This window comes from Anomaloglossus baeobatrachus, chromosome 4 (genome assembly GCF_048569485.1).
Source record: "Anomaloglossus baeobatrachus isolate aAnoBae1 chromosome 4, aAnoBae1.hap1, whole genome shotgun sequence".
In the NCBI taxonomy this organism is placed as follows: Eukaryota; Metazoa; Chordata; class Amphibia; order Anura; family Aromobatidae; genus Anomaloglossus; species Anomaloglossus baeobatrachus.
The window spans coordinates 534,212,131-534,238,937 of NC_134356.1; the positions used below are offsets into that span (position 1 = coordinate 534,212,131).

The following is a 26,807-nucleotide window of genomic DNA, read 5'->3' on the forward strand; positions in this document are numbered from 1 at the left end:
GGTCCTGGCCCTGATCTCTACTGGCATAGAATGGTCCTGGCCCTGATCTCTACTGGCATAGAATGGTCCTGGCCCTGATCTCTACTGGCATAGAATGGTCCTGGCCCTGATCTCTACTGGCATAGAATGGTCCTGGCCCTGATCTCTACTGGCATAGAATGGTCCTGGTCCTGATCTCTACTGGCATAGAATGGTCCTGGCCCTCATCTCTACTGGCATAGAATGGTCCTGGCCCTGATCTCTACTGGCATAGAATGGTCCTGGCCCTGTTCTCTACTGGCATAGAATGGTCCTGGCCCTGATCTCTACTGGCATAGAATGGTCCTGGCCCTGATCTCTACTGGCATAGAATGGTCCTGGCCCTGATCTCTACTGGCATAGAATGGTCCTGGCCCTGATCTCTACTGGCATAGAATGGTCCTGGCCCTGATCTCTACTGGCATAGAATGGTCCTGGCCCTGATCTCTACTGGCATAGAATGGTCCTGGCCCTGATCTCTACTGGCATAGAATGGTCCTGGCCCTGATCTCTACTGGCATAGAATGGTCCTGGTCCTGATCTCTACTGGCATAGAATGGTCCTGGCCCTCATCTCTACTGGCATAGAATGGTCCTGGCCCTGATCTCTACTGGCATAGAATGGTCCTGGTCCTGATCTCTACTGGCATAGAATGGTCCTGGCCCTGATCTCTACTGGCATAGAATGGTCCTGGCCCTGATCTCTACTGGCATAGAATGGTCCTGGCCCTGATCTCTACTGGCATAGAATGGTCCTGGCCCTGATCTCTACTGGCATAGAATGGTCCTGGCCCTGATCTCTACTGGCATAGAATGGTCCTGGTCCTGATCTCTACTGGCATAGAATGGTCCTGGCCCTGATCTCTACGGGCATAGAATGGTCCTGGCCCTCATCTCTCCTGGCATAGAATGGTTCTGGCATAGAATGGTCCTGGCCCTGATCTCTAATGGCAAAGAACCTTTACAGACTGCTCCTGCCCGCAATTCAGTAGCTTCTGCTGAAGTCACATTGATGGAGCGGCAACTTCTTTTCTGCTCTGCTCTTTTGACGGGGCGTTACTGCCGATGGCATGCTGATTGATGGCCGTATCCTTGATGCCTAATTGTGGGAAGCCGGTTGTCAATCAGGATGATGCCAGCAGTCTTGCCCCATTGACAGAGCACAGCGGAGGAAGATGAGCTAGTCTGCTTACCTGAAACAGCTGAATCACTGGCAGGAACAGTCAGTGACCACTCTGAGCCAGTGCCGGGTACTACAGGCGGGTAGTTGCTCTGCTAAGTTTTAGTCACATAAAAATAAAAACATGGACGGTTTCTTTATTTGAGTCCCCATAATGACAGTCAGGGAAACATAATATAAGGGCATTTTCTGGCCGTTATCAGTTTAGCACTAAGATTCAACAGATTGGTAGAAGCGTTAGGCCTGGTTCCCATGATCAGGATTAGCGTATTTCCACTGCGTCCAAAACGCTGCGTTGTACAGTAGAAGCACAGAGGATGAGATTTATAGAAATCCGGTGCCCATTGTGCTTCTTTTCTGCACGGCGTAAACTGACCTGCAGTGCTGCTTTCCGAACCACAACATGTCAATTTATGCTTGCGGAGACACGAGTGTTCTCCGCGGGGAGAACACAGTGAAAATCTGCAGCTCCCCGAACCCTGATCGAGGACAAGGGCAGCTGCGTTCTTATGTGGATGACACTTGCGTGTCGGCAGGAAGACTGACACTGCAGAGTCTACAGATCGTCTGAAGCTCATCCTTATGGCTGTTGTATTTGATGCTTATGTGCACATGATGTTTTGTGATGCATTTTTAAGTCCAGTTTTGTCACAAAACTGCATGCAAATCCTTATGCCAGCAAAGAAAGAAACCTGAAGTTTTGTGCACGTTGCTTTTTTTCCCTTACAGATTTGATGCAGAAATAAATCTGCAGCATATCAGTTCTTTCAGCATTTTTGCCAAATTTTTCCACCCAAAAATGCAAGAAAAATCTTTGAAAAAAGTCTGCAAAAATACGCAGGAACGTTTTTCCTGCCCAGAGGTGCAGAAATGGTGCAGAAATTTCTGCAACCAAATACTCAACGTGCGCACATAGCACCTTACCTACTGGGAGTCTCGGGAAGAGTCTTAAATCTAAGGCTTTTTTGGTAAGTTTTTGCAGTATTTTATAGCTGCAGATTTGCCTTGGTTTTATGCAAATCCATGCTAATAAAAAGATACTTTTTACAGTACCGGTAAAGTCTATGAGATTTCTGAAATCTCATGCACACACACACAAACACATCAGGTTTTTTCCTGACTGTTTTGTCAAATACCTGCGATTTTGGTCAGGTCTTTAAAGAATGAACACGTCAATTCTTTGCTGCAGATTTGCTGTGTTTTTTCATTGATACAACCCATTTTGTAGAAAAAAAAGCAGCAAATCCGCAGCATATCTGCAGCAAAAACGCCACTGAAAAACGGATGAAAAACGCCCCAAAAACGGAGATGACTCAAAGGAGATTTCCTGCCACAAGATCAGGTTTTGGTCAGGAAAAAAACTTACCAAAAAAACCTTGTGTGAACATATCCTTAAGGGGGCTTTACACGCAATGACATCGCTAACGAGATGTCGTTGGGGACACAAAATTCGTGACGCACATCCGGCCTCGTTAGCGACGTCGTTGCGTGTGAAACGCACGAACGACCGCTAACTATCAAAATTACTCACCTAATCGTTGACACGTCGTTCTAATCCCAAATATCGTTGCTGTTGCAGGACGCAGGTTGTTCGTCGTTCCTGTGGCAGCACACATCCGCTATGTGTGACACCCCAGGAACGAGGAACAACACCTTACCTGCGGCCGCCGGCAATGAGGAAGGAAGGAGTTGGGCGGAATGTTATGGCCGCTCATCTCCACTCCTCCGCTTCTATTGGGCGGCCGCTTAGTGATGCCGCTGTGACGCCGCACGAACCGCCCACTTAGAAAGGAGGTGGTTCACCGGCCAGAGCGACGTCTCTAGGAAGGTAAGTATGTGTGACAGGTGTTAGCGACGTTGTGCGCCACGAGTAGCGATTTGCCCATGATGCACAACCGACGGTGGCGGGTGCTTTCACCAGCGACATCGCTAGCGAAGTGGCCTTTTGTCTCCTAAACAATCTCATAGAAAAGGCACGTATACCTAGTCAGACTATACCTTCTGATCTGGACAGCTCAGATCTGCACTTTCTAGCAGATATTAACACTCTTTTATTTAGAAAACTAAAGCTCGTCTGTTGCTCAGTTATTTTAACTTTTATTAACCTCTTCAATTTCACTTATAATAAGCAGTCCAAAGAAAAAAGGCAATGAATGAGACCCCAGTACATATGCCTGGACTGCATTATCTGGGAGTGGCAGAAAGATTCTTCACAAGTCTTGCCCTCTGGAAATAGATGAGTTCATAGGAGATAATTATACAAATAATGGAGGGTGCACATCTGCATTGCACACCGAATCTCTGTAGTGTCTGTCATTAAAACCTCTCTTCTGGATTTCTAGTATTTGAAAGCAGTTTGAGATAAAGCCTTTTCTCACTTTGAGATATTAGAGGGGTTCTGCTAACAGAAGAGTACGCATTTCCTTCAGGCAGTAGATGCCTCCCAATGTTAAGCTGATTGGCCTGAAAGGTTTTTATTCCCTGTGGGTAAAATGAGAATTTTCACTCTGGTCCCCAGCCGCGGTGGCATCACCTTTACCAGCATGGATCCCTTCTCCACTTCTCTATATACCTAAACAAAATATTTAGGTTTCTAATAAACTAGCGCAGTGATAAAGGGAGTGCAGAAATCTTGAACTGAGGGGGCCAAGACGATCCTTCTAAGTCATATGAGGAGACGAGTGCTGTAAATGGTACATCATAGCTGTAGGGGACTTTTTCAGATAAAGAAGGGATGTCAAACGCAAATACACAGAGGGCCAAAGTTAAAAACTTGGATAAAGTCAGGGAACAACCTAGTCATTGGCCCTATATAGTCCTCCATACAGAATAATTGGCCCGATATAGCCCTTCATACAGAATAATGGGGCCAACATAGCCCTCCATACACAATAATAGACCCCACATAGCCTTCTATACAGAATAACATGCTTCACATAGCCTTTAATACAGAAAAATGGGCCCCACATAGCTCTCCATACAGAATAATGGACCCCATATTATCCTCTATAAAGAATAATAGGTCTCACATAGCTCTCCATACAGAATAATCTGTGCCACATAGTCCTCCATACTGAATACGGTTCCCCATATAGTCCTCCATACAGAATAATGTGACCCACATAGTCCTCCATACAGACTGTGCCCCACATAGTCCTCCATAAAGAATAATGTGCCTCCACATAGTCCTCTATACGGAATAATATGCCCCACAGAGTCCTCCGTACAGAATAATGGGCCCCACAGAGTCCTCCATACAGAATAATGGGCCCCACAGAGTCCTCCATTTAGACTAATAGACTCCTGGCATCAATGGCCAAATAAAATCAGCTTGCTGGCCAGAGTTTGACATGTGTGATTTAAAGCGTTATTCCCAAAAAAGAATAACTTGCTGATCTCGGGGATCTGACTGTTGGGACCCACAATAATCCCAAGATTGGAGCTTTCGCGTGCATTGTCTATGGGACTAGCCAAGCGCTGCTGTCAAATCCCCAGTGATCAGCAAGTTGTCCTTCTCTCACAAATAGGGGGTAACTTGTTATTTTGGCAGGAATAACCCTTTGATTATGAAATGAAAACATATTTAAACACTATAGCTGAAATGTGCGGTGCTGCCATAGATAATAGTGGAGATGCTGCTGTTTTAGTGAACATCATGCACGTTATAATGGAATACACATGACAGAATTCCTTATCCTTACAGCATCCTCTCCTGGAATGACTGTGATTATGGGGGAGGTGGTCTGACCTTGATGTGTTGGTCTCTCCACTTAAAATTCCTTGGGAAATAGCTATGTGGTCCTGGTTATACATTGGCCAGCTTTATCTTCCTTCGTTTCCTTTTGGTGCACATGGGTCAATGCGCCTTTATTGTTATTATCGTCCAGCCTTGTTTATTCTGTCATTGTTAGGTGGTATGAACTATGTATAACACAGAGACACTAAGGTGTGTCAGGGGAGTAAGCTGCAGCCAGACTCATCTGAGTGCCCCTCACCTCCCCCGAGGACAGGCTCAGGCATTAAGACTCAACACGCCAAGTTAAGATGTCCCACGCTTGTGTTCCATATATTAATAAATAATTTGTCAGTGATTTTATTTTTATTCCACATCACAGTCTTTATTATAAAGACAAAATTAGTAATCTTGTCATTTTCACATCCCCCCCCCCCAAATATGATTTGCCTATACTTTCAGGAAGATTTTACAGCAAGACTCCTTATCAGTGGAGGCAGAATTAGGGCAGGCAGCACCTCTATACTCAGCTGATAACACAGATCTGGCAATCACAATTGGGAATGTCATAGCTCCTTCACACTGACTTTTGCACATGCTCATTAGATGCTTCAATATAAAAGATAGGGTCTTAAGCAGGCTTTACACGCTACGACATCGCTAATGCGAAGTCGTTGGGGTCACGGAATTTGTGACGCACATCCGGCCGCATTAGCGATGCCGTTGCGTGTGACACCTATGAGCGATTTTGCATCGTCGTAAAAACGTGTAAAATCGCTCATCGGTGACATTCTCGAATATCGTTGGAGCTGCAGGTACGAAGTAGTTCGTCGCTCCTGCGGCAGCACACATCGCTCCGTGTGACGCCGCAGGAACGAGGAACCTCTCCTTACCTGCCGCCGGCCCCCATGCGGAAGGAAGGAGGTGGGCAGGATGTTACGTCCCGCTCATCTCCGCCCCTCCGCTTCTATTGGGCGGCCACTCAGTGACGTCGCTGTGATGCCGCACGGACCGCCCCCTTAGAAAGGAGGCGGTTCGCCGGTCACAGCAACGTCGCAGGGAAGGTAAGTATGTGTGATGGGTCCGGCCAATGCTGTGCGACACGGCAGCGATTTGCCCGTGTCGCACAACCGATGGGGGCTGGAACACATGCTAGCGATATCGGTACCGATATCACAGCGTGTAAAGTAGCCTTTAGTCTATTCATTGCAGGCAGTGTTCACCCGAGCAGTCAGAGTAAGAACGGAAAGATTGCTTTTTTATTTTTAGAAGTTGTCCACTGCTTGGACAACCCCTTCTTATTCCACATGTTTCACCCAATTTGGTCTTGGACAGGCTATCCTCTGGGATGTGACTTTACAGTAGGCAGTTACAAGGACAGCACTCATACGTCTTTCCCTGGGGGCACTCTTTATTGGTGTGGCTTCATTGCAGACTCCACACTTCACCACATGTTGGTGCGTCTTTTCTTCCACATTGATGACTGACTGGCAAACCCTGCATGTTATCATGGGGGTGCAAACACTTTCTGGACTTGCTAGTGGAGAATAGGGAGGGGGGTCTTCACCAGGTAAGACTGGGCCAGCCGCTGGAAACACCTGAAAGCCCTGTGGCTTGTTGCTGGGGGTGGGCCTGGGACAACCGTATGGAGGAGCCGAAGGAAGTGTAGTACCCAGCAAAGGGGCTCCTAAACCTACAGAGGCTCCCATGCCGCCTTCATCCCAAAGATTGGACAGGAGAGTGGAGAGCTCTTCATCCGCCATGGCCCTTGCGCCCACCTAGTACTGGCACACATGGTTCTTGTTGCTGGTTCTCCCATCTACTGATGCACCTCACAATGTGGCTGCGCGGGATGGGCCATTGCGAATGGAGAGTGTTCCCCTCTCCTCTTCGATCTTGGGGTCGGATGTGGCATGGTGGCCACCGTAGGTCCAGGAGCCCCTGTACCGGATACTACACTTCCTTAGGCTCCTTCATACTGTGGTCCCAGGCCCGCCCCCAGCAACAAGCCACAGATTTCCCCCAGGTTTAAATTAAAAAAGCCTATACTCACGTTCGCGTCCAGTGCGGTTTCAGCGTTTTGACGTCACGCGAGTCCCACGTCCTATCAGTGCCTCCTTCTGCCTCCCCGCCTTCAGACAAATGTGTAAATTAACAGGAAGTGAGGTTTTTGGCTGTTATTGACTTCTTGTTGATCGCTCCTGTGTTCAAAGGCGTGGAGACAGAAGCTGACACTAATTGGACTTGGAGCACATGTGACGTCACAACATCACATGAGCCCCGGCACTGCTGAAACCGTACTGGCTGCAGAGGTGAGTATAACTTTTTTATTTTACCTGGGAAAAACGTGGAATCAGAAGGGGATGTCCTAGTAGTAGATCTCCCAGTTCTCTGAATGCTGCGCTATGCATAACCTCACCCACACCACTAATTGGAAGCTTTCTGTGTACACTGTGCATACAGAAAAATCTGGTAGTCAGTGATGGAGGCAGGGTTACACAGAGAAGGTGGACTACATGGCACAATGCAACTAGCCCTCCAGTGATAATCTCCTGCTGATAAAACACTGATTTTATTGAAACTATAACAATTAGCCAACTTACACTTCACTTCAATCAGGGTCTCAGACTGCTCCCAGATTAAATATTAGAAACCTACTGGCAGGTTCCCTTTATACAATGTCATTTTCCATAAAGGTTTTTTTTCTCACTTTTTTAAAGGTTATACTCAAGTGAGGTAATAAAATAAGTCCTATATCGCCAGCTCTGCTCCTCTACAGTCACTTCAGTAGTTTCTGATAGTCTCGGGACATCAATGTCCAGATGGGACATCATATGACTGATGCAGCCAGCATATTTCATCCAAATACGAGTTTGTATAGATAATTCTGCACAATATATATAATGCATACACTGAACATAATGGACATACAGTATCTTGTGGAAACCAATTATGACTCAGCCCTTTCCACCTGGAATGGCATTTTTCCTTCTGGGACCTGGACCGCTTAGTGATAAGAATATGTTTAAAATCTGGAATATTAAATCTAAACTAGTTATGAAATCCTGCAGAGCCCCTGCACATTAGTGGTGATATCTTCATGTGGCTATCACGACTGTGCCAGAAAGGAGGTGACTGGAAGGGAGCCCCTACGCTGGCCCTCAGACTAAGCGTAACCTAGGCTTTTCCTTAACCCAGTGGTACGCTTGAAGGTACCACTTTGGAGGTCTGACCCTCCAAACTCTCAGTATCTCCTGTCCTTGGCTCTGATGGTATGACTCCTTCCACAACCCACCAACCAAGGGGTCGGGACAGGACAGAAGTCAAAAACACCACCGACAAATATAGACAGACAAGGGTAACAACAAATCACATGCACACTTAAATACCAACACCAGTGGACTACTAAAGGTGTACAGGGAGGGGTAACTAAGGAAAGGAGAAAGTAAGAAAACTGGGTACTTTCATACAACAAAGCCGCAAACAGCAACAGCGACCACCTCCTCACAGCTCAAGGCCTAGCTCCAGAATGATCTGAATAACCAGCTCCCTCTGCTGGAAGCAGAGGGTTTTTATCCAGACTGGAAGTGGACATCAGAGAAAACACTTGGGCAGGGTTAATGAGCTTGCAGCTAGCTAGGAGAACAGACATTAACCCTACAGCTGCCAAAGAAAAACACATGTTTAATGTGTATGGTCTCAGATGATAAACGAAAGTCCAAGCCTGAGCCTGTCACTAATTTCCTAATTTCAAAAAGAGAAGACTGTGACAGTGGCCACATCACGGGGGTCCTGTATTATTTCGGTCAGAATATGGTGCAGCATGTGTCCCATAGTTAAAATTCAGTTTCGAGAGGTAAAGGATTAGTTGTTGGGCTAATGTATGAAAGAACTAAGTCTTAAGAATGCAAATAGAGTAAGAAACAGGATCATCTATATGTTACCCTTGAGGTAGACTGGATGAACATAGCCTTTCATTTATACAGCTGTTGTGGTTTCATTAAATACTATGTGGGTGGAGGAGTATGTGAAATTTAGTCTCCTCATTTTTGGGGGGTTCTCCTCATTTCCTATGGAGAACATTTAATTAGACTGATGGAGCTTTGTGCACTTTTCTTTATATTTGGCACAGGCAGACGTTGCCAATCACTGAATCCATAGAAGAAAAAACAACAAAGTTTATGGTGATCCCACAGCGCCAACAACGCAAACACCCTCAGCCCATATAACCGGCCGTATACTGCTTCCATCCTAAATGGTTTTACCTTCAGGTTTCTTTTTATTCCATATTATTAAATATAAAGGTTTTAGGTTATAGAAAAATCACACCTTTTCCTGCCCTGAAATAAAAATAAAATGTAGGAATCCGTGCCAGGTAGCGTCTATATAAGAACATTATTGTTCGATTCCATGGTAGTCACTTTCCGTTGCCCTTGGGGTGAGTGGGCAGAGAAGTCAAGTATCTTCATTGTCTATTATATCTTCAGCTTCCATCACTGAATGCTTCTCCATTCATATTCTTCACATACCCAGAACTTTGTGACAACATTTTTCCATGCTGTCAGATTCATTTTCAATGTGCTTTCTCTTTAAGTGGAACGGCTGCTAAGTTGGGATCTTAAAGTTAATGGGGCACAGTGTTTTGTGTCCATGGTCAGTGGAGGAGCCCCGCAGCAGATGTACGCTCTTCAGTTCTCTAAAGGGCTCCTCAGAGGATCGGATTGCCGTCTGCTTCTTGTCAGTAATGCTATGCACATGATGAGAACATACGGGATACACCCTTCCAGGTTATAACCTTCTCTAGTAAAATAAAAAAAATAAAAAAGATTTATTCGTGAAATGTAGTAGAAATGACATCATTGCAGTGGACTGGAGCCCGGCTCAACATGTGCTAAGATTGTAGGTCCTAGAAGACTATTAAACATAGGTGAATCAATTAGCTGCTCAGGAATTTTGATTGACAGCTTGGGTTGGAGGGAGGGAAAAAGAAATAAATTCATATGAGGTCTGTTACCTCCACTGATGAGCGGAGTTCCTGCTGGATATTGTAATGGGGCTGCACCCGCCCTCTACCGCAGAACTCTATGATACTAATTTGTATTGATGCGATAGACTAGATATAGGTCACTGGATTAAAAAAAGAAAGGGAATGAAGCATCTTAATACTGTGGTGAAATCTAAAGGCAGCACCAACTGAACCAACTGGTATAGACAGGGCCGCCACCAGGAATTTCAGGGCCCCATACTGGCAAAAGTTTTGGGCCTCATCAAGACTCCGCCCAGGCTCCACCCCATCTCCGCCTCTGCCTCCACTTCTCAAACCTTCCACAGTCTCACTATCCACGTCTGCACTCTACTCCCCCCCACGGTCTGAGTTGTTGTCATGTAACCAATGATTCATATGCGATTTTCGTACTTAGAGTCATGTGATGACGAGCTGCACTTCCTAATTCTCTCAATGTTCAGTGAGAAAGAGAGTGGCAAAAAGAAAAGCTAATTGTCACATGACCGTAAGTATGAAAATTGCATACTAGTGGAGTGGCCATGTGATGACTGTTGGAACGAGCAAGCAGAGTCGAATCCTGACAGTGAGTATATTACACGCTGTTAGGATTGGGCTACAGGGCTTAATTTTATAATTAGGCTGGTTTCACATCAGCGGTATTCTGCCGCAATGCCGGATCCGGCTCAAATGTGGTACACTGCAATACAGTTCAATGGAATCGCGGCAAGGTAAGTAAAACATGTGGTCACATGCGGCCGTATGCGGCCTTACCTTGCCGCGATTCCATTGAGCTGTATTGCACTGTACCGCATTTGTGTCAGATCCGGCATTGCGGCAGAATACCGCTGATGTGAAACCAGCCTTAAAGGGCTTGTCCAGGTTTGAGATCAAAACTTGCAGTCACCTAGAGTGAATTCTCACAGCGCCTGCACTGCACACTTTTAGGATTCTCTAGTGCCAATGGTGAGAGTGGACGGTCTTATGAGCACAAGTATACCATTTGTATACTTCTGGCCACATTCTGACTAGACATGCCCGGCCTCACTAAATTCATTTTAATTGATCAAGGCAACGCGTGTCTAGTTGGCACATGACTGCATGTATGTAAATAGCATACTTGTGGTTTTGTTACCTCCCACTCTCACCCCCAGCATCAGAGAATACTGACAGCGTGCAGTGTGCGTCACATAGAGTGAATACAGACTCATCACAAACGTGGGATAGCCCCTTTAATGCTCCTTAATTAAAAAAACATAGTAACCCTTAAATTGACAAACGGCACAATACATTATTAATATAGCCCTGTATAATGTAAACTTACAAGTTCTGAACTGCTGCATTTGTACAGGATCAGGACTTCAAACAGCACATGAATACTCCAACCAAGAGCCACTAGAGGTACAGAAATACATCACTAGAGCCTCCATCAGTACAGAATCACAGCATCAAACCCCTCCTCAGTACAGAAATGCATCACCAGAACCCCCAGAGTTACAGAAACAGCATCAAAACCCTCATCAGTACAGAAATACATCACAAGAATCAGTACATGGTACATCAATTCTAATGTCAGGTCAGCCTTGTAATATACTGTATATTTATATATATATATATATATATATACATATATATCTCTAATATATAAAGCTGAATGTGTGTGTGTGTGTGTGTGTATGCATGTGTGTGTGTGTGTGTGTGTGTATGTCCGGGATTGCCATCTGCACCGTTGCAGCTACAGCCATAAAATTGTGCACACTCACACTTCTGGACACCAAGAGCGTCATAGGCTATGTTTTGAGGGGAAATTTTAACCCCGCGCTTTACAGTTATTCGCCAAAAAACCTGCCTCCATTAAAGCGAATGGAGCTGGGAGCCACAGTGCAGCCAGAACTTCAGAAGAATGCGCAGCCACGCCCTTATATGGAATGAGACCGACAGGGAAAGAGACAGACAGACAAAGAGATAGAGAGAGAGACAGAGAGATATATACAGAGGGGGAGACAGACAGAGAATGGGAGAGAAACAGAGAGACAGTTACTATCCCGGGCGTTAATACATTCTATTTATACATTCTATCCCGGGAATGTTAATACATTCTATTTTGTTAACAACAGTTATTAACCCGGGCGAAGCCGGGTAGTACAGCTAGTATATATATATATATATATATATATATATATATATATATATATATATATCTAATATATAAAGCTGAATGTGTGTGTGTATGTCCGGGATTGGCATCTGCACTGTCGCAGCTACAGCCACAAAATTTTGCACACTCACACTTCTGGACCCCGAGAGCGTCATAGGCTATGTTTTGAGGGGAAATTTTAACCCCCCGCTTTACAGTTATTCACCAAAAAACCTGCCTCCATCAAAGTGAATGGAGCTGGGAGCCACAGTGCATCCAGAACTTCAGAAGAATGCGCAGCCACGCCCTTAAATGGAATGTTGACGTGTCACAATGCAGCCAGGGAAAGAGACAGACACAGACAGGGAAAGAGGCAGACACAAAGAGACAGACACAGACAAAGAGACAGACTGACAGGGAAAGAGACAGACAGGGAAAGAGAGGGAAAGAGAGAGACAGGTTAAGAGACAGACACAGACAGGGAAAGATACAGACACAGGGAAACAGACAGACAGGGAAAGAGAGGGAAAGAGACAGACAGGGTAAGAGACAGACAAAGAGACAGACACAGGGAAAGAGACAGAGGGAAAGAGACAGACAGGGAAAGAGAGGGAAAGAGAGAAAGAGACAGACAGGGAAAGAGACAGACAGGGAAAGTGACAGAGATAGATAGACAGACAGGGAAAGAGATAGATAGACAGACAGGGAAAGAGATTGAGACAGATGGAGAATGAGACAGAGACAGTCAGAGATAGACAGGGAAAGAGACAGACAGACAAAGAGATAGAGAGAGACAGAGAGATATATACAGTTGGGGAGACAGACATAATTACTTTTATATCTATTTGTTTTGTGGTGTTTGTGTGCAGAATCCATTTTTGTTAATACATTCAATTTTGTTAACAGCAGCTATTAACCCGGGCGAAGCCAGGTAGTACAGCTAGTATATATATACAATATATATATATATATATATATATATTGCATGAATCTAGAACTTCCAGTATATCCTTAACAATGTTAAGAAGATACTGGGAATTGTAGATATCAGTCATTATCAGACCATACAGGCACCACAGTACTGATGTGAATTAGTCAGTATCACAAATAAACATTTACTTCCTTACCTTATACCTTATAGATGTTGTTGTCTTTGATTGTAGTTCTTCTTCTTTTTTTTATCTTGTCCAGATGCCATGATGACTTTTCATGGCCATAGCTCATATATGCAGATTTCCATCTTCTCCACTTTTTTACATCAGATCCCAACACGATGCCTGAAAAATAAGAGTGTCATTATAATGTCCCTGAATAAAAATATCTGCCCTACACTGTGCTCCTGAATAAATAATTGCCCCTCACTGTGTTCCATGCACAAAATATGACACACACACAATCCCTCTTATGGTATGTGCCCTCCACACTGCTCTTTCCTTTCCATACTGGACCCTCTCTTCACACTGTCCTCTACACTGTGTTCCCCTATACTGCCCAGTTTCTATACTGTTCCCTCTCTTCACACTCCCCCCTTGTCGCCATACTGTCCCCTGCTTGCTGTGGCCTCACACTATCCACCAATGAATTCCTTTCTACATATCATCCCCACCCACACTACCCAGTTGTGTCTGCACCCATCACTCCCTCACTACTCATACTATGTCCTCACCCATCCCCTCTCTCATACTGTGTCCGCACTCATCCCCCCACTCCTCATACTGTGTCGCACCCATCCCCCCGTCCTCATACTGTGTCTGCACCCATCCCCCCTCACTCCTCATACTGTGTCTGCACCCATCCCCCCTCACTCCTCATACTGTGTCTGCACCCATCCCCCCTCTTCTCATGCTGTCTGACTCTGTACCCATCCTTCCCTCACTTCTCATACTGTATCCGCACCCATCCCCCCTACCTTAAGCCTCATACTATCTGCACCCAGCGCCCCTCACTTCACATACTGTGTCTGCACCCATCCTCCCCTCACTTTTCATCCGGTGCTCTCACCCATCCTCTCCTCACTTCTCATACTGTTTCCGCACCCATCCCCCTCACTTTTCATACTGTGTCTGCACCCATCCTCCCTCACTTTTCACACTGTGTCCGCACCCATCCCCCCTCACTTTTCATACCCTTTCCGCACCCATCCGTCCTCACTTTTCATACAGTCAGCACCCAACCCCCCTCACTCTTTATACTGTGTCCGCACCCATTTCCCCTCACTTCCTCCCCATACTATGTACGCACCCATTCCCCCTCCCTTCCCATAAGGTGTCTGCATCCATCCCCCTCACTTTTCATACTGTATCTGCACCAATCGTACCCTCATGCTGCCTATACTGTGTCTTTAAATTTATTCCATGGCTCCCCATACTCCCCCTCCATTAGATGCCCATACTGTGTGTGCACTTATCACCCCCTTGCTCCCTATTCTTGGTTCTCAAATTGCCCCTGTTTGCTCCACATACACACCCCTCCCCATTCCCTAATTACAATCAATCTTCGATGTCTTCAGCTCTTTCTTTTCAGCCTTTGCAGCACCGAGGAGTGACATCAGCAGCATGATCAACTAACCAGCTGACACTACTGACGTTGCAGGGGCAGGGCTTGTACTGGTGTCTAATAGACTCTAGTACTGATCCCTTGGAGGCAGAGGTGCAGATTCTGTGAGCCGCGGTTAGCTTGACAGTGGCTCAGAGAATGTCCGAATCCCATACAGCCTCTGGGGAGAAACCACAGACCACTGCATCAGGCGACCCGACAGTACCCCACTGCCTGCTGCGCCTACCTGCCTCCTCTACATATGGCTCTGGTCCCCACCCTCTGCCCCTGGGGCCCAGTGAGTAGAAGAATGAAAGAGGAGGGGCCCAGCCTGCCAGTGTGTCCGGGCTCCCCTCTGTGCTTCTGCTCTCCGGGTGTGCCCTCCGACGTGCATTCAGCTGAAGCAAGGCAGCGGCTAAGGGTGAAGGGCCCCCCGCCGCCCCCTGCTCTGCCACATGGACCCTGCCTCCAGTCTAGCACATGGCTAATTTGCATGCTCCACCCATTCACATACAAATTAGCCATGAATAGTAGCTGAAGCGATATGGATGGGCCCCTCTGTTGCTACTGTGACTGGGGCCCTGTGAAGAGGGGAGCCCTTCCAGCCTTTGGCTTAATAAAGCTAAGTAATTACCCTGGGCCCTGCCAGCCCCCCTCTTCACCGGGCTCCATACACCAGTCATGGTAGTAATGCCCTGGTGGCAGCCCTGGGAATAGAGGTCTGTAAATATTCCTGATAGTTTGAATTTTATTTACATACATCACACCAGTACAGCGCACACATCAGACACGTCACATCAGTACAGCGCACATATCAGACATGTCAGACTAGTACAATGCACACATCAGGCACATTGCACCAGAACAGCGCACACATCAGACACATCACACCAGTACAGCGCACACATCAGACACATCACACCAGTACAGCGCACACATCAGTCACATCACACCAGTACAGCGCATACATCAGTCACATCACACCAGTACAGCGCACACATCAGACACATCACACCAGTACAGTGCACACATCAGACACATCACACCAGTACAGCGCACACATCAGTCACATCACACCAGTACAGCGCATACATCAGTCACATCACACCAGTACAGCGCACACATCAGACACATCACACCAGTACACCGCACACATCAGACACATCACACCAGTACAGCGCACACATCAGACACATCACACCAGTACACCGCACACATCAGACACATCACACCAGTACAGCGCACACATCAGACACATCACACCAGTAAAACGCACACATCAGACACATCACACCAGTAAAACGCACACATCAGACACATCATACCAGTACAGCGCACACATCAGACACATCACACCATTACAGCGCACACATCAGACACATCACACCATTACAGCGCACACATCAGACACATCACACCAGTGGAGTGCACACATAAGACACATCACAGCAATACAGCGCACACATCAGACACGTCACACAAACACAGCATACACATCATTCATGTTACACAAACATTGCACTCACAACAGACATATCACACAAGTGCAAACTCATGTCAGAGATGACACACAAGCACAGCACATAGATTGGACACATCAAACAAGCACAGAACACACTTGTGACACGTAACATCATGAGCACAGTGCACACATCAGACACGACACAAGCACAGAGCTTACAAGACGGTGCACACATGACAGATGTGCAGGCCACACACTGAACATACATCAGACAAATTATCACTGTACAAACTACATCTTCCATACGTTAGTCACACAGGTAGGTGACTTACCACTCTCTGAGCTCATCTAATCTTCAACAGCTTCAGTACCGACGTTCCAATGCACAGACGGACTGTTAAATCCCGCAGATTAATGCTGCTAATCCCCACCTTGATAAACTCCATGCTTCAAACTTCTATTTGCTTTCAAGGGTCATTATGTAGTACAGCGTTCTGTGTCCTCGTCTAGTCTTGAAAGGCTTCCCTTCCCTTCTGGACCCCGTGTACAGCTGCATAGGGTATATGTTTGCTTTTGGTGCATTTTGATGTGACAATATTGATTCATCAATGCACCATTAATGAGCACCGTTGTTTACACTGGTCAGACAATACTTGGGATAGATCGTTCGCAGATTAGGGTAATGTGCTGGTAATAACTGATTTTTTTAAAAAAAATATTTTGGCATAAACGATTTGAGCGCCTGAGAAACAGACATTGATTGCTGTGCTCCATATGACTACAATGACTCAATGTGACCGGATCATTTTGCACAAATGTAAATGAAAAAAATACAAACAAAAACAGGTGTTCTCAATATAATAGATAAGGCTAATTGTTTGACTTTAATCATTCCCATGTATCATATGTTACAAGAGCCTTCAGAGATGAATAGGCTGACAAATTAGTAGCCAGAACAGTCTTTTCCCTTTAATTTTGTAATCTGTAAGGAATGTAAGTACATAGCCACTGGCCTTGTTTCCTTATATACAATACAGTTAGACATCAATTAGGAATCTGCTCCTAGACATGAAGATCAGGTTCATAATGTAGTGTTAGAGGACATCAACTCCAGCCTTCCAGCTTGGGGGTAAACCAAGCATCATCTATTTGTAACTTAAGAGCCCTATTCAAAGAGACCTATAGAATATTTAATATGTAACTGTAAAATATATGAAATATAAAGATTTTATACCACAAACTAAAAGCATGTATGTAAAGGCAATATAATACTGAGTAAATTCTTACCTTTCTTGTTTTAATGTTTTAGAGTAATATTCGTCAACTCCAGGCCTGAAGAAGAGCCATTAACAGATCATGATTTCAGGGTTTTCTTATAATTGCACAGGTGGTAGAATTATCATCTGGGCAATTGTAAGGAAATCTTGGAAACATGATCTGTTGGTGGCTCTTGAGGACTGGAGAAATCCATAGTTGAAATTGAATGCTAATGCAGTGAATGGGTCCAGCACTTACAGTTCCCCCGTCTCCGTCCATATTCCGCGACCACTGCCTTCCTCCTTTCTCTGACTGACAGGTCGCTGAAACATGAGTGAAATGTAAGGATTTTCTTGGCATTAAAGGACCTTTACTTACACGCCATTAATTTGGGGTATAGAATCCTGATGACAGGACCTTTTTAAGGAGAACACAATTTTTAGTAAAGTTATCCAGTACATTTCATTGTTACCTATTGCCTTTTTTGAATTTCACACAAAGCAGTTCTGGGTGCATATTGCTAATCCCTGCCTAACCGTCCCTGTATACACTAGCATAGATAAAGAGATCTTTAGAAAAAGTATTTCTAAAGATCATTTATCTTATGCTAATGAGCACAGGGACTAGTCCCGAGGGCGGTCTCCTCTTAGATAGTCGGCCCACATAGCATGCTAGCACGCCTCTGTGGGACTACTAACATGCTAATGAATACACAGCGACGCCGCACATATCTCACTGTTCATGGCGGCCGGTTGGAGGATGGATGCGCAGTATATGGAGTACCAGAGGCTTCCGGTCATGCGCACTAAACCGATGCCGGGTGTAAGCTTCCCGGCTTCAGTGAGGTACAGTGCACATGATCAGAAGAGCTGAGTACTCTGAATCATGCCCAGTGCACATCCATCCTCCGCCGGCCACCATGAACAATGAGATATGTGCGGCGTCGCTGTGTATTTATTAGCATATTAGTACGCTCACAGGGGCATGCTAGCATGCTATGTGGACAGACTAGCTAAGGTAACAAACACCCTCGGAACTAGTCCCCGTGCTCATTAGCATGAGATAAAAGATTTTTAGAAATACTTTTTCTAAAGATCTCTTTATCTATACTTCTAGATACAGGGACTGCTAGGTAGGGATTAGCAATATACACCCAGAACTGCTCATGGTTCCTGGTGCATATTGCACCTGAGAGGTTCCCTTTAACCATCTAATATTAGCAATTACATCTCCTGTTCTTCTGCCTTTTCTGAATCCTGCTTGTTCTTCTGGCAGCTCTTTGTCTCAGTAAGGCTGTAACCATTTATGTAGGATCTTCAGTAGTATTTTGCTGGCATGAGGTATGAGCACAATAGTTTGATAGTTTCCACAGTCAGTAGCATCTCTCTTGTTCATAATAGTAATAAACTCCGATCTTGTCCAGTCCTAGGACCACTTACGAGTCGTCCATATCTGTTGACACAGGCGTGTGATGATGTTAAGGTGAACTCTTAACCAGAGATCACTAGTTGCCTACTGCCTGGTCTAATTGGTGTGGATCGAGTGCATGCTTGAAAAATGAGATCAGACACAGTCGGATATTCATCTTTCCTCGACAGAAGTCAGCCCATGCTCTGCTTTATTACAACTGAGCTTGCTCTGATATAACCTTGCAAAGGGGCATGTCCGGATGTGTTCATTGGTCAATGGGTCGAACAATGTGTTAGTCCATGAGCTGATTGGTAGGCGTCATTGTAGGCGGGTCTGACTCCAGTGGATGAAACCATGACGATGGGAGGGACGTCATCTGGTGCATCCATGCTGATGATTTGGTCTGTCTTCCCTTATATGGAGGTCTTCTTTCATCTGGACATTCCTTGCATTCCAAGCAAGGTGTGGATAACAGGAAATAGCGGCCATCTTTATATCTGTGTCATGTACATGATCTGAAACCTGAATTATGTAAGGCAAATCGACATTTCCCACAATCCCTTGTCAAGAGGTTAATTAAGTATTTAATCTTATGGCTCTCCTCAACAGTCCCCCCTAAATACTTTATTAACCTTCTGACCCTACCGTGGTCCTCTAACACATCAGCTCTAATGCTTTAACTGCAACCTTTTTTCGTTTTGCTATCCGCTATACAAGCAATACTAAGCCTTTGCCCCCACTGATACAGACTGCTGATCAGAGAGTTGATCACATCCCGCACACACAGTTCACAGAGGCACAGGTAACTAGAACAGACTATTTAATGCTGACGAGCTCACTCAGATTTCGAGATTAATCGATTAGAAAGAGTAAGGCAATTGTAAGAATAAGCTTCTTACCGTTATGTTGCAGCTTTTAGCGTTACTGTTTCTGAAAGACTGATTCTCAGTCAACATCTGAGTGCTGTCTGCGTCTTCGAGACTTTTCTACCCGAATACACCTGATTGTATCACAACACTAATGGATCTCTTCTTGTCTCTGGTCTATAATCTACCACCAGGAGGCCTTTAACAAGATTTCCCTTATGCATGGATCCGATTACCTTCAGTAACACAGAGTAGCACTTTTACGGCTTCAAATACCAACAAATAAAACAATACCAGTTACCTATAAGTGTATGTTATCCTTAAGTCACTTAAACCCTTAAAATAATTGATTGGTTCAGGTCAGATAATGTCTTTCCCACCATGAGCCCTTATTTGTGTAATATTCCTGTACCCATTGTTCCCTTATGGTTATTTCCCATGTATCATCCCCAATCTAGAAATTCTCCATAAAGTTCTATATGAGATAATCCAGCACTATGTGTGTTGTGACCCCCATTCTGCTGGTACGATGGACTCTTTACAGCGGCTGCTGTCTCCAGATGGGTTTTCCCTCAAGCTTCATGGAAGTTGCTGTGGTTGGGATAAGCTGGATCGGTCCACCTGATTCTGACTCAGGGATCATTCTGACTTATCTTTTTAGGATCACCCAGTCTCCTGGCTGGAGACCACGTGCTCCTGACACTGATTTAGGATCTGGAATTGGAGGATACACATGTTTAACACACTATATAGGCAGTTGTATACGGCTCATACATCACTGGTCAGGATATCACACTGTATCTGCAGTATGTGTGAGAAATATAATCACATTGTAGGTACTAAACCAAAATTACCTTATATAAAGATCGAATTATTAAGGAAAACAAACATTTGTTACATGATTTGCAGCGTCCACCATTATCTTGTGGATCGTTACATGATTATGTTATAATCATTAAAATTCCAAACAACATACACCCATGTGAGTATAGACACAATAAGATATTCCAATACAGGAGGGGGCAGGAATTGGGGCAATAGCCCTGAACTCTCCCTACCTCGCAGCGGAGGTCGGCACCCTATAAGGCGAATTGGCGCCCCTGCTCACCGACGGCTCACCCTCCCTATCCCTACACTGCTAAGCTAATACGTGCTGCTAATGTCAGTGAGAGAATATAGAAACCGTGAGATACAGGGATAAAGAGGCGTCTATATGCAATTATATATATCCAATTCATTCCCAAAGATTAAATATTCACACTCTGTATTTACATAGCTGTTTGGTAGCTTAAATCAATATGATACAGCAAATTCAAGGACCAAACCCTAAAATAAATTAAATATCTCACATGTATAACATGTACCCACTGTATCAATATAATAATAATAATAAGGCCAGGTAAAGTCATGAGGAGATCTCGTCCAATCACAGACTCTCCACTGTCCAATTCACACTCAGGCTAATAAAATAAACACATATTTATCAGACACTTAGCATGAAAGAAGCGCAACACATGTCTCCCCTCTTCACAGTGGCAGATGGGTTCATCAGGGGCATCCCCAGGTACTGACCTCTATAATGACCTCTGCTATAGGATATGTACTTTTACCGCTTTTTAGGAACTCCATCTTTTCATACCACCAGCACTATGAGTTTTTCAGCAGTAACGTTTTCCACACTGGATATGTTTCAGAGCAGACCTGAAAAGAAATTCACACAACACGCACAAAACTCATATAAACCTACTCATGGTAGATGTATATGACTAATCTGCAATCACCGGAGCAGTAGAGCGGATGAGGGGGTGTTTCTACGAGGTCTTTACAGTTTTTCTACCTTAATAGGCACACGTCTTACAAGACTGGATGTGTCTGGCCACCTGGGTACTGAGCAGTGGTGCCGCCCATATCTTGTCCATCCCAACACCTTTGTCACATGGGTTACCTGGGCCATTATTGAGTAGAGCGCTCATGGCAGAGAAAGCTTACCGCCCTTTATCCACAGACCTTCCTCAGTCACTGGCTCTCTGCGTCTCACACTCCGTTCCTTGCTGAATCGCTTGTTCCTGTAAGGATTTAAGAACACAAGGAGTGACCAATGTCACGGACGACGTGACAGGAGCCACCGAGGCACTGGTCTGCTTTGTATAAGGACTCTCAACTCTAGGCCCATTCACTGCTTCTTTGTTGCCTGCTCCATCAGTCACCGGCTCTTTTGATAACAGGAGAGCGCCTCCACCTGGGCTCATATACACTCTCTACGGTCTTTATAGATTTATCACGTCACACTCCACATTTTCCTATCTTACCCCTTTCCGCTCTACGAACCACAGTGATCGCAAATCTTCATCTCATTCTCCTATTCCGATGGGAGAGGAGTGGTTTGATTTTTAATACCTCATGTTGCGTAACCTCAGCATATCCAGTGCAGAATCAACCAGCATCTTGGTATCTGGATCCATCTACGGAAAAACTCAAAATCTGCATTAGCAATGGCCTCATCTGAGACATGTTCAAAACCTGACCATTCTTGTTACATCAGAGCAATCATGAGATATATGTAAAAATATAAAGACAACTTAATAGAAAAACTCAATCGATGAACAAATTAAAACCTTAAATAATATGTGTGATTTTCCACATCATCTTTCCCCCCCTTTTTGAATCTATTATCCAAAACATAATTAGATTCAAAAACTGTGTGGCCCCAGAGCTCTGCATTTAGGCATGAAAGTCACATTGTGTAGATTGTACCTAATCGGGAACAGCAGAAATATTGTTTTTATCTGTAACGTAATAATGGAAAACCCTTTCAATGGCTTTTATAACCTTTGCTTGAACCACAGAAATCTGCATTGCAATCATTCTTTCTATAAAAAGAAAGCAGATTATTCAATACATGAAATATAAAACACAGAATTCCATAAATCATCCACATTCCTTAAAACAAGTTATTGTAATTATTAATAAATATATTAATAAATTATTATTATATTATTATTATATTATTATTAACTATAATAACGTAGCACAACCTTTGGATATTGGATGTAGGGGCGTTCATTTTTGAATCATTGAGGACATTATCAGCATCTCTGTGATACTGTCCTATAACTTGAAGAGATAAAAGAACCTAGAACAAATAAACTGGCCATGCGGGAAAACAAAATGTTGATTTGCCATAGAAAAATTATCCAACAGACCTCTATGCTTGAAAAGCTATCAATGATTCTAAACATATCCACAGTTAACTTTTATTTCTTTGGGATAAAATTAGTAAAATAAAAAACTAGTTTCAATAATGTTTTCTGATACACTTTACAATGAATTAAATGTAGAAAGCCCTCTTTTTTTTTTTTTTATTTAAAGAAACATGACCATGTTTGGGCTGCTCTCTCTTTTCACAGCAGGCCCACAATAGGTTCCAAAGGGAGACAAAAAACCCTGTTCCACAAGTTTTTAAGATTGCTCCTCCCCCCAAAACCAGATGGAAAGAGGCTTTTTCAGCTGCAGGAGTCAAATTTCCCTTCTTCTGTTGATTTATTTGTTTATTTTTATTTTTTAAAACATGCAACTCTCAGGATAAATCTATCAGATCCATAACGGAAATATGTATTATTTACTTCTTTATCATGACCTCTACTGCAAAGGTACGTTATTTAAAGGTTTATTTTTCTAATTTTATTGCTTAGTAATCAATAAGATATTGCTCCTTGTGACTGTCCTGACTCAATCCAACCTGCACACTGGATCTATATTAAGTGTCTTCCACAACCACCCAATCATTCAATATTCCATCTTTTAGTGCTATAAACATTTACTAACACTTCATAGGTTATTCAGTGGCTGCAGTTTTGTCAGCTGCACTGAAGGGCTCCATACAGATTTACTAACAAAATGGCCACTGCCAGAATAGCACATGGCTTCTTTGTGTAAGGGCGGTTGAACCACATGAGAGGGGGAAGGGAGAAACTGATTTTACTTCTGCTAAACTTACAAGTTTAACCAATTATCCTTCCTGCCTATATTCCATACTCTATACATATACACACAGATTTACATATCCACAGTCCTGGTCCAACTACAGTTAAAAACACTAATTTTTCTGTCTAAGTATGTACTACTCCATTCAGCCATGTGCTTCATCCACCATTTTAAAATCTGTAGGAACATGTGGCAGAGAAAAGGGAAAACTGACCTCACATCTGCTCAAACTCTGTCTCCCCATTTTCTATAGTCTGTACTTATACATATATATATATATATATATTTATACACACACATATGTCCTAGATCTAAGTCTAATTATAGATAAAAACACTTATTTTTCAGTCTAAGTATATAGTACTCCATCCAATCCATTGCTCAAACATTTACAGAGCACATGGTCTTCTTCACACATCCACCGCCTTTTCTTTGTTTAAACCATGCATGCCTCGGCCACCATGTGCTTCATCCACCATTTTAAACCATGCATGCCTCGGCCACCATGTGCTTCATCCACCATTTTAAACCATGCATGCCTCAGCCATGTGCTTCGTCCACCATTTTAAAATCTGACCTAAAATGGCTGCAACCAAAAATAGCACATGGTTTATCACAGGATTGCAGCCTAGAGTCCCCACATCCCAACAAAATCCACTCTCATCCGGATTTTTCCAGCACAACTAGACGCAACTTCACCAATTTCTCCATCTTTCTCTCAAGATAAACAACACCAAACAAGCAATCTTTCTCTATGCATACCAGATAAAAACAGACAAACAAAAAGACGGATACTGCCACGTGGTCCCTGTCTGATTTCTGCATTCCGTAATATACAAAAAATACCTAGTATCACCACTGACTACAAGGTGTCTATACCGGCCGATTCGCCTCTCTTGGAGGACTTATAACTAGCCTAATAAAAAACCACCTAGTATCACCACTGACTACAAGGTGTCTATAACGGCCGATTCACTCCAGGAAAACACTTTAAAAAGGTTAGATTTATGTATAACGTAAGGCTCTGCACTCAGTCTAGCTAGAGCTGGACCCTTACATCTGGCTCTGCACTTAAGTCTAGCTGATCTTGGCACTTACATCTGGCTCTGCACTCAGTGAGCTTGGCACTTACATCTGGCTCTGCACTCAATCTGAGCTTGGCACTTACATCTGGCTCTGCACTCAATCTGAGCTTGGCACTTACATCTGGCTCTGCACTCAGTGAGCTTGGCACTACAAAAACCACAAACCGTATCACAGGCAACCACAAACCATATACTTTACACGTTTTACAGACACCACTCACAAACCCACATGCTCTCTTCACAAATACACCACAGGCAGCAGGCAACTGAATATGTGACGGTTCTTCCGAGATTAATATGGCCAATAGCCGTGAGACCCGTCTGCCCGTCAACAGATACCCCAACAAACCGGACACAGTCAGGCAATCAGTGCCACACACCCCACCGAGACCACGGAAAGACTACAGATTATGAAAAATCAGCAGACCTACCGTACTCTCGTTCGGAAGTGATCAGTTTCCTGGGGTGTCCAGCACGTCATGCCATTCCAGTTGCCGGTTCATCAGGATTTTCAGGTGTCTCCGTCTATGGGCCCCACGTTGGGCGCCAATAATGTTAAGGTGAACTCTTAACCAGAGATCACTAGTTGCCTACTGCCTGGTCTAATTGGTGTGGATCGAGTGCATGCTTGAAAAATGAGATCAGACACAGTCGGATATTCATCTTTCCTCGACAGAAGTCAGCCCATGCTCTGCTTTATTACAACTGAGCTTGCTCTGATATAACCTTGCAAAGGGGCATGTCCGGATGTGTTCATTGGTCAATGGGTCGAACAATGTGTTAGTCCATGAGCTGATTGGTAGGCGTCATTGTAGGCGGGTCTGACTCCAGTGGATGAAACCATGACGATGGGAGGGACGTCATCTGGTGCATCCATGCTGATGGTTTGGTCTGTCTTCCCTTATATGGAGGTCTTCTTTCATCTGGACATTCCTTGCATTCCAAGCAAGGTGTGGATAACAGGAAATAGCGGCCATCTTTATATCTGTGTCATGTACATGATCTGAAACCTGAATTATGTAAGGCAAATCGACATTTCCCACAATCCCTTGTCAAGAGGTTAATTAAGTATTTAATCTTATGGCTCTCCTCAACAATGACATCAGCTGCTGCTTCAGAAGACTTTATTAGCCCTATTGGAATATTGTCACATCCAGGTGCTTTGTTTTTTGACAGAAGTTTTATCGAAGCAACGTTATTCTCTTTTGTTTTAAAGGGAAATTAACAGAAAATGACCTATGGTTTTAATCAGATGTACAGTATGTGCTGTATGTTTTTTTTTTTTTTTTAAATGTTTTTATCGTGTATAACAAATTTTATTAAAACACAAAACCAGTAATCTAGCAATTTTAATGCTGGGCACTGGGGATTTTTTAGTCTCGTACTTTCAGTAAGAGTCTTCAGCAGGTTCCATATTATCACAAGCAGGATTACAATGACAGGTAACGCCTCTACACAAATCAAAAAAGTCAGTGGAGCCTCTGTTAGGAGTCTCAACACAGAAACCAGCCAGATATCCCTCCGGGCCACTTAATATGGTGGTTATGGTGGTCTCCTAAAAAGAGCCACTCCTTGGCTGGGTCCTTCCCGGAGGGATTTCTGGCTGGTTTCTGTGTTGAGACTCCTAACAGAGGCTCCACGGACTTTTTTGATTTGCATATTTCCCAGGGGGCAATGTACCTAGGATTTCACTGTGTTGAGCGCCCTCTTTGGCTGCCGGCAGTGTTTTCTCTGGCTGGTCTCCCCGAGATCAGTGATTGTTTTGTCTTGTAGGTAACGCCTCTACACACAGCTGATCACACAGGAACACCATTCACAGTAGGGGATGAGACAGCTGACTCTACGCCCCCTCACAGTATCCTTTGCACATGCTCATTAGATGCTTCAACATTAAAGAAAGGGCCAGTGTCTGTTCATTATGGTCTAACGAGGCCTGAAAATGCCCCAGTGGCCAGACTGCAAATTGAAAGTGTTCTAATTTTTATTGTTTTTTAATAAAGTTCATAAGTTTAAACAAAAAAAAATCCCAACATAAAAGCTTGATTTAAAGAAATCACTTTCTGATGGTAGATTCGCATTATATTACTTGATTATTAAAAATAGCCCTACATCTCTGTGCGGTCTTGGTAATGAAAGGAA

At 44.1% G+C, this 26,807-nt stretch overlaps 1 protein-coding gene and 1 pseudogene across 4 annotated transcripts in view; one reads left to right on the plus strand and one right to left on the minus strand.

The window, feature by feature from the left end:
* Positions 1–26,807, plus strand: part of HAPLN3 (hyaluronan and proteoglycan link protein 3) — a 161,239-nt gene that overhangs the window by 105,674 nt on the left and 28,758 nt on the right. The gene's annotated exons all lie outside the window — the stretch shown is intronic.
* Positions 6,229–14,626, minus strand: LOC142302648 (type 1 phosphatidylinositol 4,5-bisphosphate 4-phosphatase-like; annotated as a pseudogene).